The following is a 12,862-nucleotide window of genomic DNA, read 5'->3' as shown; positions in this document are numbered from 1 at the left end:
TACAATCAAGGAGGCATCAGCATGAAAGCAATGCGGGAACAACGCATACTGTACACAGAGTATGTTGGTACCCAAGAGCACAGTTTGCCGTCAGTGCAAGCTTCAGTTTTATAATCTGTTTTTGAAATACACAGAATACACACTGCGCACAGGTGGGACAGACAGATTACCCATGACCTCATGGAAGAAACAACGCCTTTCGATGCGTCAGAATGGAAGCAATCGTCAGCGGCGAGCACATTTGTGAGGTCGTCGTCGTGTCAAAAGATGACACAGCCAAATGAGTCTGAAATATCTAGAGGCTTGTTAACAATCATAAAGACTGCATTACTGTGCAACAGCAGTTACACTTTCCTAATCACTTAAAGCTTCTGAGTTTAAACCACAAAATGTGGAGTTGATTTTAAAAAAATGATGACAGACAAACAGTTCAGACCCTTTTTTATCTTGTACAACAATTAACGTTGCCACGCAGCTCTTCTTTAAATTAGTTTTGTGCTGTAAAATGTTTGTAAAATAATAATTCATAATTTGACATGCGTGTTTGATTAGCTGAAATATAATTAAAATGTCACAACAGAGTACGTTGAGTGCAAGTTCAAATGAAAACTGATTGACATTTAGATGTTTTGTGGACATGTTGTTTTTAATTAAATGTTAGGATATGGAGTGCTCATTTCACCAGTAGGTACATCATTAACACAGACAACCATCATGAGAGGACTTGAGTGGTAGTTTAGATAATAAATCATTCATTTCCACTGTTGTTTTTGCTGATATTCTCCCGAAGGAAACATGGAGTCACAGCTGATAAAGTTATGCAGACATTTATTTTTCACTTCTAATGATTTAGCGTGACTGTGCCTGTCACCATGATTTAAAGGAGGCTGCAGTCTGCATTCTGTTTATTGTGACCAAACAAGTGCAGCGCCCGCACGCTTTCAACGTCAGGGTTATTGATTAAAGTTTTAAATGGTTGCCATATTACCCAGGGACTTCTGGGAGATTAATTTGCACTAATGTTCATCTGTTAGACATTTAGACAGCTCAACCACAAGGCTCTGTCTTGAGAGAAAAGGCCATTTCTCAAACAGTAAAAATATAAAGTCAAACTAAATAATAATGGCATACAACTTGTTTAATGTTGTACACGGGATTTCATGTTTGTAGGACTGCGTACAAAAGTGGAAGCGACTTTGTTTGGAGCTCAAGCGAAAGAGCTGTAATGGGAAAAAAGATCAAAATCTGTTCTTGTACTAATAATAATCTAGCTCGTGTTAAAAACAAATAAATCTGAATATTTTGTATGACAAATCTGCAATTGCAAACCTTTCAAGATTCACACCAAGCATGGAGGTAAAAGCAAAAGATTAGCAACTGCTAACTGGTGAACAAAGTCCAACGTCTAGCAACATAAGAGCTAAAAATAAAGTTTTTGCAAAGTGGTGACCAAAATTTCAGAATCTTTTTCTACCACTGAAAAACCAATAAATATAACAAAATTGCCAAGCAGCACTAAGTCCAATTCCTGGTTGGTTATTATCTCAATGTTTTTTTTAAGTTATTTTTGCGATAATGACCTGAAATTATAACTTATGGATGGTGTTTTTTCCACTGAACAGTTAAGCTTCCATACCAAAATACAGCTGCTATTAACAGAAGGTCAATATTGCAATAACATGACTGCAATTTAATGCTAAAATTGCTCTAAGCAACTGGTTGCTAACTGGTTGCACCATGGTCCTACGCAGAGCCTATGCGCAGCTTTGCAGACAGCTGTGTACATGGTGTTGCTGTTAGCTGTCACCACGGGGCAGTGTTAAAAATTTAACGTTTAATAATATTGATCCCTCTGCCAGCTTTGGAGAAGATCGATGTTATAACACAGAAAGTCTTGAAGTAAAACCAAATGTTAGAAACAATGAAAACTGTCCCACAGCCACTTTCTGCGCTTCTCATTCTGTTGATCAAACATCACTTGATCTTTGATTTAACCTCATCACCAGAGGGAAAATACAGTCAGAATCCCAGTTAATGTGTACTAGATACTGAGCTGCTGTAAAATATGGAAAGAGATTCACAACAACACACAGCATTGTTTCATGACGACAGATGAAGGACAAGCTAAATGTAAGATTTTCATTGAAAAACTGAAGTTACAGAGACTAACTTGAATGTAACATGACATTCTCTAATGCTAAATAGCTGGACAAATGACTTCAGAAGGTAGTATTATAGAATTGGGAAAGCTTTAAATTATTTTCAGAAACAAATTAAAGACAAAAAATGGGCAAAATGGACAAAGCGTTTAGGCTTTAACCTTCACACTTGAAGGTGAAAACAGGAGTAAAATCTTAGTGTTTTTTCTCCTGACATCCTATTGTGTTCTGTTAGATTAAGCAGTATATTAAGGCATTAAGAGCAAAAAGAGCAGATATTTGTATTACACAACTGAAAGTTAAAGCCTCAGCTGTAAGATACTGCATGACTTGTTTTCTTCAAAAAAATAATATATTGCCATTCACGTTTGATGTGACGCTAAATGAAAAATAATAAATAGAACTGCGAACATTAAAACTGAGCTGGCTGCGTAGCTATGAAGGCAAGTTGTGTCCTGAGGCTTTGGGTCAGCAGTCAATTAAATTATCACACCAAACTGAAAGACTTGTAAAATCCCCTTACTGAATAATGGTTGTCAGACACTCCATGATCCTCCATGATGTTCTGCAAAAAAGGTTGCAGCAATGGGATTAGGGCTTGATCCTCAGCTACTGCTGTGCCCAGTCTAAAATGACTATCCTCTTATCTCGAGGCAACAGAGCTACATTATGTTATGTACCGACTTCGTCAAGATAGAATGGATGTCATTGAAATTAATTTAATCTTCCTTAAATTAGCTTCTGACTATGATCTCTCCCAGTCAGAATTTATGTCCTCCAGAATTCAATTTCCTCCACACTGTGATATGCTTTTATCAGTTGGTAACTATTCGGTGGCCTCCAATAATGAGAGCTGGTCCGTGACGGACCAGCAGCAGATAGTATTTGATGGCGACCATCTTGTGACCACTGGATTCGTTGCCCACATCTAGCAGGCATTAAACAGAGAAGAAGAAAAAACACAAACGCTTGTGAGTCCACAGATTGTCCAGCTCTCATCAATACGAAACGAACTTCAGGACGAGATGCAGATGTAATGGAATATCATTTGATATTAATGATCCGATTACTGATCACTTGGCCGTAAAAGTGTTGGTCTGTAGTCCGTCTGATGTCGGGAATGTTTTGAGTTATGACTCTAAGACAACAGCTGCTGGGAAAGATTAGTTTCATTTTCACAATACAGAATTAAGCAAAACATTAGTTAACTGAGTCAACTCTATTGAACTGTAATATTTACATGAATTTAAAGAATGTTATTATGTTGTGACTAATGAATTCAATTAATGTAAAATTGCTGGAAATGCTGAAATAACTGGCTATTAATTGTGAAGTCACCATCACCTCCAATGACTTAAGAATGCTGGTTCTTATTGGCTGTTAACGATTTGTATTGTTTATATAAACCATAAAAACAAACAAAAAAGCTGTAGCTTTACACAGTTACAGACATCCTAAGTTAAATATGGGATGTTAACACTGAAACGTCTGTAATTTGTATTGATAACACAGTAATTTAACATGTAATTAGCTCAGTGCAATTCAGTTTTATTTATACAGTGCCAATTCACAACAAAAGTCACCTCAAGGTACTTGATATTGTAAAGTAAAGAGCCTGCAACCATGTAATGGTGATAAGCGATTGCAGTGATAACTGAAGAGGAACTGCTCAGTCCATCATGGGAAAGCCCCAAAAGCCTAAGACCACTGCAGTATATCCAAAGGAGGGTTCAGGGTCACCTGATCCAGCCTTAACTATGAGCTTTTTCACAAAGGAAGTCTAATCTTAAAAGTAGTGAGGGCGTCTGTCTCCCAAATCCTAACTTGGAGCAAATACGCTCCAGAGAAATATGCTCGTTCTCATTCTAGTCCCTGTCAGTACCTAATAAAAATGTATTAAAATAGTTCAGCCTAGAAGTAATAAATACACAAACTAGCTTTTTACCATCACTCCTAAGAGAAGATGTTTTTGTGATATTACGAAAATGCGAGAAAGCAGCAGCAGCAAGGACACTGAAGGTTACAAATGAAAATGAAGATTCCTCACAGTGTGACTGGAGGCCAAGGTAACGCCATCCAGCAAACAATAACCTCAGTTTTAACTGAATTTAGAAGTACAATTCTCATATTGTTTCAAAAAACCCCAAAATTTACATTTAGTCACCATCCACTTCAAGTGTTCACCGCAGGGCTTCCAGGAAGCTAAATCAGTAGGAGGGCTGAACGTGGTCTAGCACTGCAAAAGAAGGCAACCGTGGCAACAGTGGCTTCTTATAACCAGAACATCTTGAGCACACTTTGTTAATGTTTACCATTGTGTTCATGTTAGCTTGAAATGTGGCAGCAAACATTTAGCAGTGAACTTGATGGAAAGGTCACTACTTGGTTAGCATGCAAAGATGCTAACAATGATAATGACACAGAGGTAATGCACATGGGCATTTAAAAAAAAATGTCCACATGCACGCTGTCTTAAAACATATCTATCAAGCCAATCTGAAACCTAAGCAAATAGCAGTGTGCACAATCTGACTTTATAAAAGAAGATAACAACCCACAACTTTGGCATTGCAAGACAAAATCTTTGCTAGCACATTACTGAACCCTGAAATGTAGCTTTTCCAAACACTAGGAGATACATTCAGAGAAATCGGTTGACACACAGGAACTTCTGTCTGACAACTTGACAACGAAGATGCATTTTGAAGCCACAAACGCTCTGCCACGATTTTCTTCTACCAGTAAAAACTAAAATGTCACTTCCTACCTGGGATGCTAGCTGCCCACCCAGCTGTCTGGCCTCCATTATTACTTTCATCTCATCTCCTGAAGCTTAATAAACTACTACCTGAGGGTTCTGTCTCCATCTCTAAACTCTGATTTGATGTGGCAAGGAGACAGAAAACAGGGAAGAGGGGGGACAGAAATAAAAGAACAAGAGATCAAAATAACTGTGCCTGGGCTGGCTGAGTGGAGTAGGGCCCATCAACACCAATAACCGTTAGCCGTGAACACGTGTGTCGCAGCGAGACAAGTGTCATATCACTCAGCCCAATGCTTCATTTGACTGGAACACATCAATCACTCAGGGAAATCCGCACAGACGTGCCGAGATAGGCCTCACCTCTGGCTTCCTCATTACATTGCGTCAGTGTTAGTGAAACCGCCGCTTGTCAGGAATTCAGTCCTTTAAAAGAGCCTCTCTTGTCCGGTTCTTTCTATCAACCTCAGAGCAAGAAGGGCAGGGCGAGAAGCAACAGTGTATGGGAATTTTACAGCTATTACATATTTGCCAATGTGTTTGGTGTTTCAGCTGACCTCTGTTACTACCCGAAATGCAAAATGTCTGCATGACTGCACACGTCTGTACCCATGGGCAAGAGTTTAGTCTGCACAAATTACTCATGACAAAGAAATGTCAATGTTCGGGAAGAGCTTTATGGTTGCAGCAAATGACTATTATTGACTGCAATATCATGTTTTAATCCAACTTTTAATTTAATGTACAAAATATGTAAAAAAAAAAATATTAAAGGTTCAATTGTCAAGGTCAGAAAATTGCTTATTATTATTACTAGCAAACATTTTCAGGCAGTGTTCATTCTGTATTTAGTGGCAATTGTAGATTTTGACTGTTATGTTATGTTATGTGACACGTGAAAGTAACGCAAAATTAGAATGTAACATTGCATTTGCATGGGGACAATTAAATAGATATAATATATATAAAAATGAAAGGAATTATGTTTTCTTCTAAATCTTTAAGAAAAACCAAATAAATGTTAATACTGAATGTATGTGGGAAAATTGTCCAAAGTTTGATTCCGGGTGGATCAGTCGTTAAAGAGGAGATGGGTTACATACAGATTTATGTGCAACAATCAATATATTACGATTGTTGCTATTTTCAAGCATGCAGACAACTCAGTATGTTAGCTAAAGTTTGTTAGCTAAACCATATCTTCCTGTTAAAAGGGAGTTCTTCTTTCCCACTGTTGCCAAGTGCTTACTCATAGTGGGTGGGGTTTTCTTTCTAACATTGTAGGATCTTGACTTTATAATATAAAGTCCCTTTCAGCAACTCTTCTTGTGGTTTGGCACAATATAAATAAAATTGAATTGAATTGAACTGAACTGATGAAGCTTTATATTCGCCTCCTGCACTTGGTCAGATTTTTAGAAGCATCAATAAATAACAGACTAAATTAAATGACAAAATTTTCACTCAAATGATGACTCGATTTGCGGAAAAGCCCACTTTTCTGGACCATGTCACAAATCCACATCTGTTAGCAGCAAGAATAATCAATTCCAACAGAGTTACTAGTGAGATATCTACAACAATGTAGCACTTTCATAGTAAAACTTGTTACTTCAGCTCCAAATGTACAGAATGAAAATGAGAACGCGTCCCCCGGCGGCGGGCTTTAACGAAGGATTAAAGGCTTATTAACAAAGGCCTCCCTTGAAAGCCCAGCTCTCTTCCCGGCCACCGCCATGCTGCGCCCAGCTGTGTATACTACGCCGACAGGTAGAATAATAACGGTTATACATCACTGCACCTGAGAGCCCAATCATCTAAATCTTCCCCTGCCACTACCTCCCAGACTCCATTACTTTATTGACACGCAATCTTAAGAAGGAGAGAAATATTGCACATGTAAGGTCACTTGGTTATGAAGACATATTATCATATTATCTGCATGAGGGTTGTAGGGCTCAGGCCTGACAAAGCTAATTATAATTGGACATGATACAGAGCTCAGAGCATATTACGTGCTTGGCTGCATGACAAAGTCGCAGCTGAGATATGAGCGAGAGAAAAGGGGAACATGATCTGAAACTCAATGAGAAGAGGGTGAAGCTGTACAATAACAGCAGCTCGCTCTCTGATGATAATTTATGGATACAACTACTATAAGCACCAGGCCAAACCTGTTTCTGCTTGTTCACGAGGCACGAGATGGAAAGAGCCAGTTGTTCAAATCCAAATTTCTTATGCACACTGACTTGAAACAGCTCTAATGCCCAAATGTCACATTTTGTTAGTGACAACAGAAGTGGCCCCATGGCTTCTTATCTCCACTCCCAAGGTTATTTCAGTATCGTGGAACATAAACAACTGCTCCTGTTTTTCGTCTTAAATGACTAAATCTTTGTGCTGCCTTCTTGGAAGCAGCCATTTACCTCCAAACAATGAGGCATTAGTTGTGAAGCTGGCTCACTTAAACTTGAAACAGTAATTGAAAAATCAAATCATACTCTCAGAAAAACAGGCAAGAAAGCAAAGTCAGCTGATACTGTACATCTGCTCTCTTTTAGCTTCCATCCAGCAGCTTCGTAATCTCATCACTGGGTTCATGATCAGTGATGCATCGACAAGCTATATCTTGTGAGCAGACCCATAGGTCAGATTTAAACTTTGTTTTAATGGTATTGGGCACAAAGATAGTTTTTCCTACTCGTCTGTAAGGATTCATTGCTTCAAAGTTCTCTTAATGTAATATGTATTCACTTATTCTCATGCATATGACATTTTCTTTTTTTCTTCTTTTTTTTTTTTTTTTACAACTGCTGAAGTCCATTACTGTAGTAAAAGCACAATTTAACTTCCCACTACTTAAATAGCTGTCGTCTCGGTACTAATGGAAATGTACTGGAATGGAAAAAGTGGTGATCATTTCAAAGAGATGACTTTAAGGTTAATTTTTAAGAGTTAAATCGGCATAATGTATTATCCTCAGTGTAACCCTGATGAATCGAGGCGATGCCCAGTGAGCTTTACCAGCGTTTTTTTTCTTTCTTTTTTTAATTCCAATCCGAGGGTTTATGCAGAGGTTTTGAGATACAGCCACACCACAGTGTCAGCTAACCCATCCATCCATTCATTCTGTTTGTTCGTATCAGGGTCATGGGCATTTGCTGTCCGTAAAACATAAATTTCAGTAAAATGTGTTGACAGAGGTCCTTGTGGATAATCAGAACAGGCAACCAAAAAAATTTAACTACTCTCCCAAATTTAAACAAGTACACATGCTGTTCCTGCTCCTAGAATTCATCATCTGTTTCATATATCATTGTCACTGTAGAAGAATAAACATATTTTGGGTTAAAATTACTTTTTTCATTAAATTACAGGACCTTCATTATCATAGTTAAAAATAGCGAAGGCCTCAGTCACACAGGCTGCAAGACCAGTCGACGACACTCCTGTCAGCCTCTTGCTGGTAGGGAAAAAATGCGTATTCGCCAACTGGTTGGTGAGTGACTGCTGGAGGTTGCTGGTTGTTACTGGGTGAAATCAATGACAAAGAGGGTGCTGCACCAGAAACTTTATTGTGATGGTTTCCATTGTGACCAGTTTGCTGGGAATACCCATAGTATACATGGAAGGTGGTAGTGAAACTTGAAAAAGCGTTATGCAAACTGCCTCGGGCACCTACAAGGGGTAATCCTTGTTATTCGTTTGAGAACTGAGCAGTTTCTGTAATATTTCAGGCCTGCTTCCAAAATAAAATGATTGGGTGTGCATCAAAAGTTAGTGAGGATGATCTCTGCCTTGGAGTAGGGTTCATGGCGTTTACTAGGGCTACCTTTAGAAAAACCCCAAACCTACTGTATTATAATGGTCTCAAACCACGTCTCTACTGATATATATTGAGGTGTCAAACCGCACTATTAATGGTGCAGGGGAGGTCCCCAAATGTTGTCTTTATGGGGGAAAGAGTTAAAGCAAAATTAAGGTTGAACACAATACATTTCCAAAGAACCAAAAACTTTTACTTGGATACTTCGCTGTTTCAAATCAATTTTATTTGTGCAGCGTTAAATGGCAACAACAGTCACCTCCAGGCGCTTTATATTGAAATGTAGACTCTATAATAATACATACAGAGAAAATCTGCTGTGACCGGTTGGGGTGAGAGAAGAAAGACAGGACAAAAGACACGCTTTGGAAGAGAGCCAGTGATTAATAACAGGTATGAGTCAATGGAGAGAGGTCTAATAACACAGAGTGAGTGAGAAAGGTGACTGAAGAAGAAATATTCAGTGCATCATGGGAATCCCCCAGCAGCCTATGCCTATTGCAGCATAACTAAGGGGGAATTCAGGGTCACCTGATCCAGCCCTAAATATATGCTTTAGCAAAAAGGAAAGTTTTAAGCCTAATCTTAAATGTAGAGATAGTGTCTAGGAACTCTAGGAACAACAAGTAAGCCCACAGTGCGAGAGCAAAGTGCTCTAATCGGGTGATACGGTACTATAAGGACATTCAGATAAGATGGGGCCTGATTGTTCAAGACCTTGTATGTGAGGAGCAGGATTTTGAATTCTTTTGGATGCTCTCTCTTTCTAGTCCCTGTCAGTACTCTTGCTGCTGCATTTTGGATAAACTGAAGGCTTTTCAGGGAGTTCTTAGGACATCCTGATAATAATGAATTACAGTAGTCCAGCCTAAAAGTAATAAATGCATGAGCTAGTATTTCACCATAACTCTGAGACAGGATGTTTCTAATTTTAGAGATATTGCACAAATGGAAGAAAGCAGTCCTGCATATTTGTTTAATAAATGCATTGAAGGACATCCTGGATAAAAATGATTCCTCACAGTGTTTCTGGAGGCCAAAGTAATGCCATCCAGAGTAAGGATCTGGTTAGAGACCATATTTCTATGAATTTTAGGGTGGAGTACAATAACCTGAGTTTTATCTGAATTTAGAAGCAGAAAGTTAGACGTCATCCATCCATTTCAGTACAGTTTAGTGAGCCATCGGTAACCAGTGGCAAACCAGCGTCTTCCATAGGAACTACGACTTAGACTGCAGAAAAATGCTTCTTTACGACCAATTTCCCCTGGCAAGCGATCACCTGCAGCTACTCGATGACTGGTCAGGGGAACACAAATTTTTCTGTAGCAACCACTGGTTCCCAGTGTGTAACTGGGCCCTAAAGAAAATGAATGTTTTCTCTAATGTTGGGTGGACTTTTCATCCCAGACTTTTCCATGTGTGGACAGTGTCAAAACACTCGGTTCATTCAGTCACCGCTTGCTATACATTAAACAGTGTTGATATAAGGAGTGATTGCAGACACAGCCATGGTATTTGTTGTTCTATAAAACATCACCTTCAGCTTTTTGCTCCCAGCAAAATTTCTTATGGCTGCTAGAGTTCGTTGCAACTCCACTGTAAACATTTGCTATTTGGGGGCGTTTGCTAAAACAACTGATTTGGTCTTGTTAATATTATGCCTTGCATATCCGGGTGTATGCATGAGCTCACTTGGGTAGGAGTGGCGTTAATATTATCACTGCATTGGAGCCTGTCATGCTTGGGTCCCTGAGACCAAAAATGTTTAATAAAAACAACTACACATCGGTGGTTTTTACAACTGTCGACATGTAAGGACAATATCGAGAGCAGAAGATCCCAAAGCCTGGGAAACTTGCAGCTGTTAGCATGGCGAGGTCCGTAACCACGTTTTGAAATGTGTTTTTGTTATATGGAAAGCATTGCTATTTATCTGAGAGAATTGTAAGTTATTATGTAGAGCAAATGGAGAGAAACTGAAGTTCTGTGCATTTAGCTTAATTAGGACAAAAACTCTCTTTAACAAATACTGCATTCAAAACTAATCAAGCCCATATGTTTCTCCTTAGAAATAAAAATGTCTACAGCACGATTGTGGTCTAACATTTAAAACACAATCTTCTTCTGGAAAAGATTCTCAAAACATCTGGAAGTCCATATGCCAATAAATCTCTCTGATAAACGATGGTGCTTCAGAAATCCGAGGAGAATAATGAGTGGTGCAACGTCTTGGCACAACTAAAAACATACTTGAAATACGAGACTACATCTCAGATGCTCAGCTCAGAGACCACAAATCACCAAGGCTCGGTGTATTAGGAATTTATTTCAAAGCACATCACACACTTTTACAACTGTATATCTTTCCAGATTCTGGCAAAAGTTGCTGGAAATCTGGTAATGCTCATCTTATTCTGCACCATCACATGGCACTATGGCGTGTATTGTTATTAACAAGCACATTGGCTTCTGTATACGCTGAGTTTTCTCAGAAGCGCTCAAGAAACACGAAAAATTAAGCTATAGATCATTTTCCTGCTTGGAGACTGGTCAATATGTCTGAAATTAAGCAAGAATAAACAGGAACAAGCAATCTGCTTATATATTGCTCAACATTTAAGCCATGCTATGTGAGTACGATGATTTTGCTTTAAATGATTACTTTTAATTAACAGCTATTAAGCCCGGTGTTTTTGGCCTCCTCTAGCCATCCAGTTTTGTCATCTGGTTACAGAAACTCGTCATGACAGGCCATTTTTCATGATTTCTCTTACATTGGAAAAACACCAGTGTTTTAATTAAGAGGCCTGAATGTCCAGATGCTTACCTTTTTTTTAAAAAAATGATTACTGATGAGAAAGCCATTAGCAAAGCAGCCAAACATCGATGCTGGTTGTGAAGTGAGAATTCTCTTGTGTGGCTGAAAATTGATGTTTAAAGCATTTGAGGCTGTGAGAGTTTGCTGTTTGCGCTCTCGCAGCTTCTTTCATATTGCTAAGATGCTTGAGTCCCTTAAAACCCAATTAGATAAGATGGTTTCTCTTAGAGTGTAAAAATGTATGAAAGTACTGCATGCACAAGTCAAGATTAGCATAAAATAAATCAAGTTTTGTGAGAAAACGTGGTGATAAAAAGGTCAAACGAGGGTCAGGAACCAGATGAGTACCTGACTGAATGTATGCTGCTATGTGTAAACAATCCAACAGGTGGCATGAGACTCTTGGCCTGCTCTTTCACTTCTGCCTTCAACAGAAAAGGAGACACAGCTGCAGGAGCCTGCATATGCCTTTTGTTCATGGTTGTCCTGGATGGACACTTATTCCAATTTTCACATCTCATGTTTGATTATCTGGGAAAAAAAAAATCTGCATTCTATGTTTTTTTCACTCCAAGAAAACAACGTATTTCACTCAGTGTCATGGGAAATATTTTCCCTTCACAAAGTTTTTGTCTTCCTTGCATTCACATTAGCACAATGAATATTAATAATATTGGCCTCTCAAGAATGTCAACAATTTTCTGCCTACTTATTTCAATATCCTCTTTGCACAAGTCTTTCATTTCCTTAGGTACGCTGGTAAAAGGCAGCTCCAGCCTGCCCTGACTAATTTCCTCTCAGCCTCACAGATCACAGGCCTTTCCCAACCAGTGCTCCCTTTGCTCCCACAAAGACCCTCGTAATCCTGCTGCTTGTCCACAATTAATCTTCCCAGTTGCCACATTATTAACACAACCACCCACGGTCAGAGGATGCAAATGCAAAGGCAGGAACAGGCTTCTCTGCGTGCACCCCCAATCTCCAACCAGCCCTCCTTTGGCCCATAGTGGAGTGGCAAAAGTGTCAATCACTCTGGGGGGTTAAACCACTGCCCACTATCAGCATCAAGGGATTTTCAGCCTCCTCCCCCCCACTTTCTGCTGATCAAACAACACAGCCCCTCCCATTCCCCCTCCCACTTCACCTTTTCTTTCCAGTACCCCCTCTCACTTGTCAGTCTTTCTTTCAGTCTGTTTGTTCTTTATTATTTTTTTCAGTGTTTTGCATCAGTAGCAGTGAATTCACAATTTTTTAAAAGAAATGGTTAGGAAATTTTTTTAAATCTAGTCCTCTAT

The sequence above is a fragment of the Diplotaxodon limnothrissa genome, linkage group LG8 (assembly GCF_057381915.1).
Source record: "Diplotaxodon limnothrissa isolate DT_005_m linkage group LG8, D_limnothrissa_male_GT1.1, whole genome shotgun sequence".
NCBI lineage: Eukaryota > Metazoa > Chordata > Actinopteri > Cichliformes > Cichlidae > Diplotaxodon > Diplotaxodon limnothrissa.
This window is presented reverse-complemented; position numbering follows the sequence as displayed.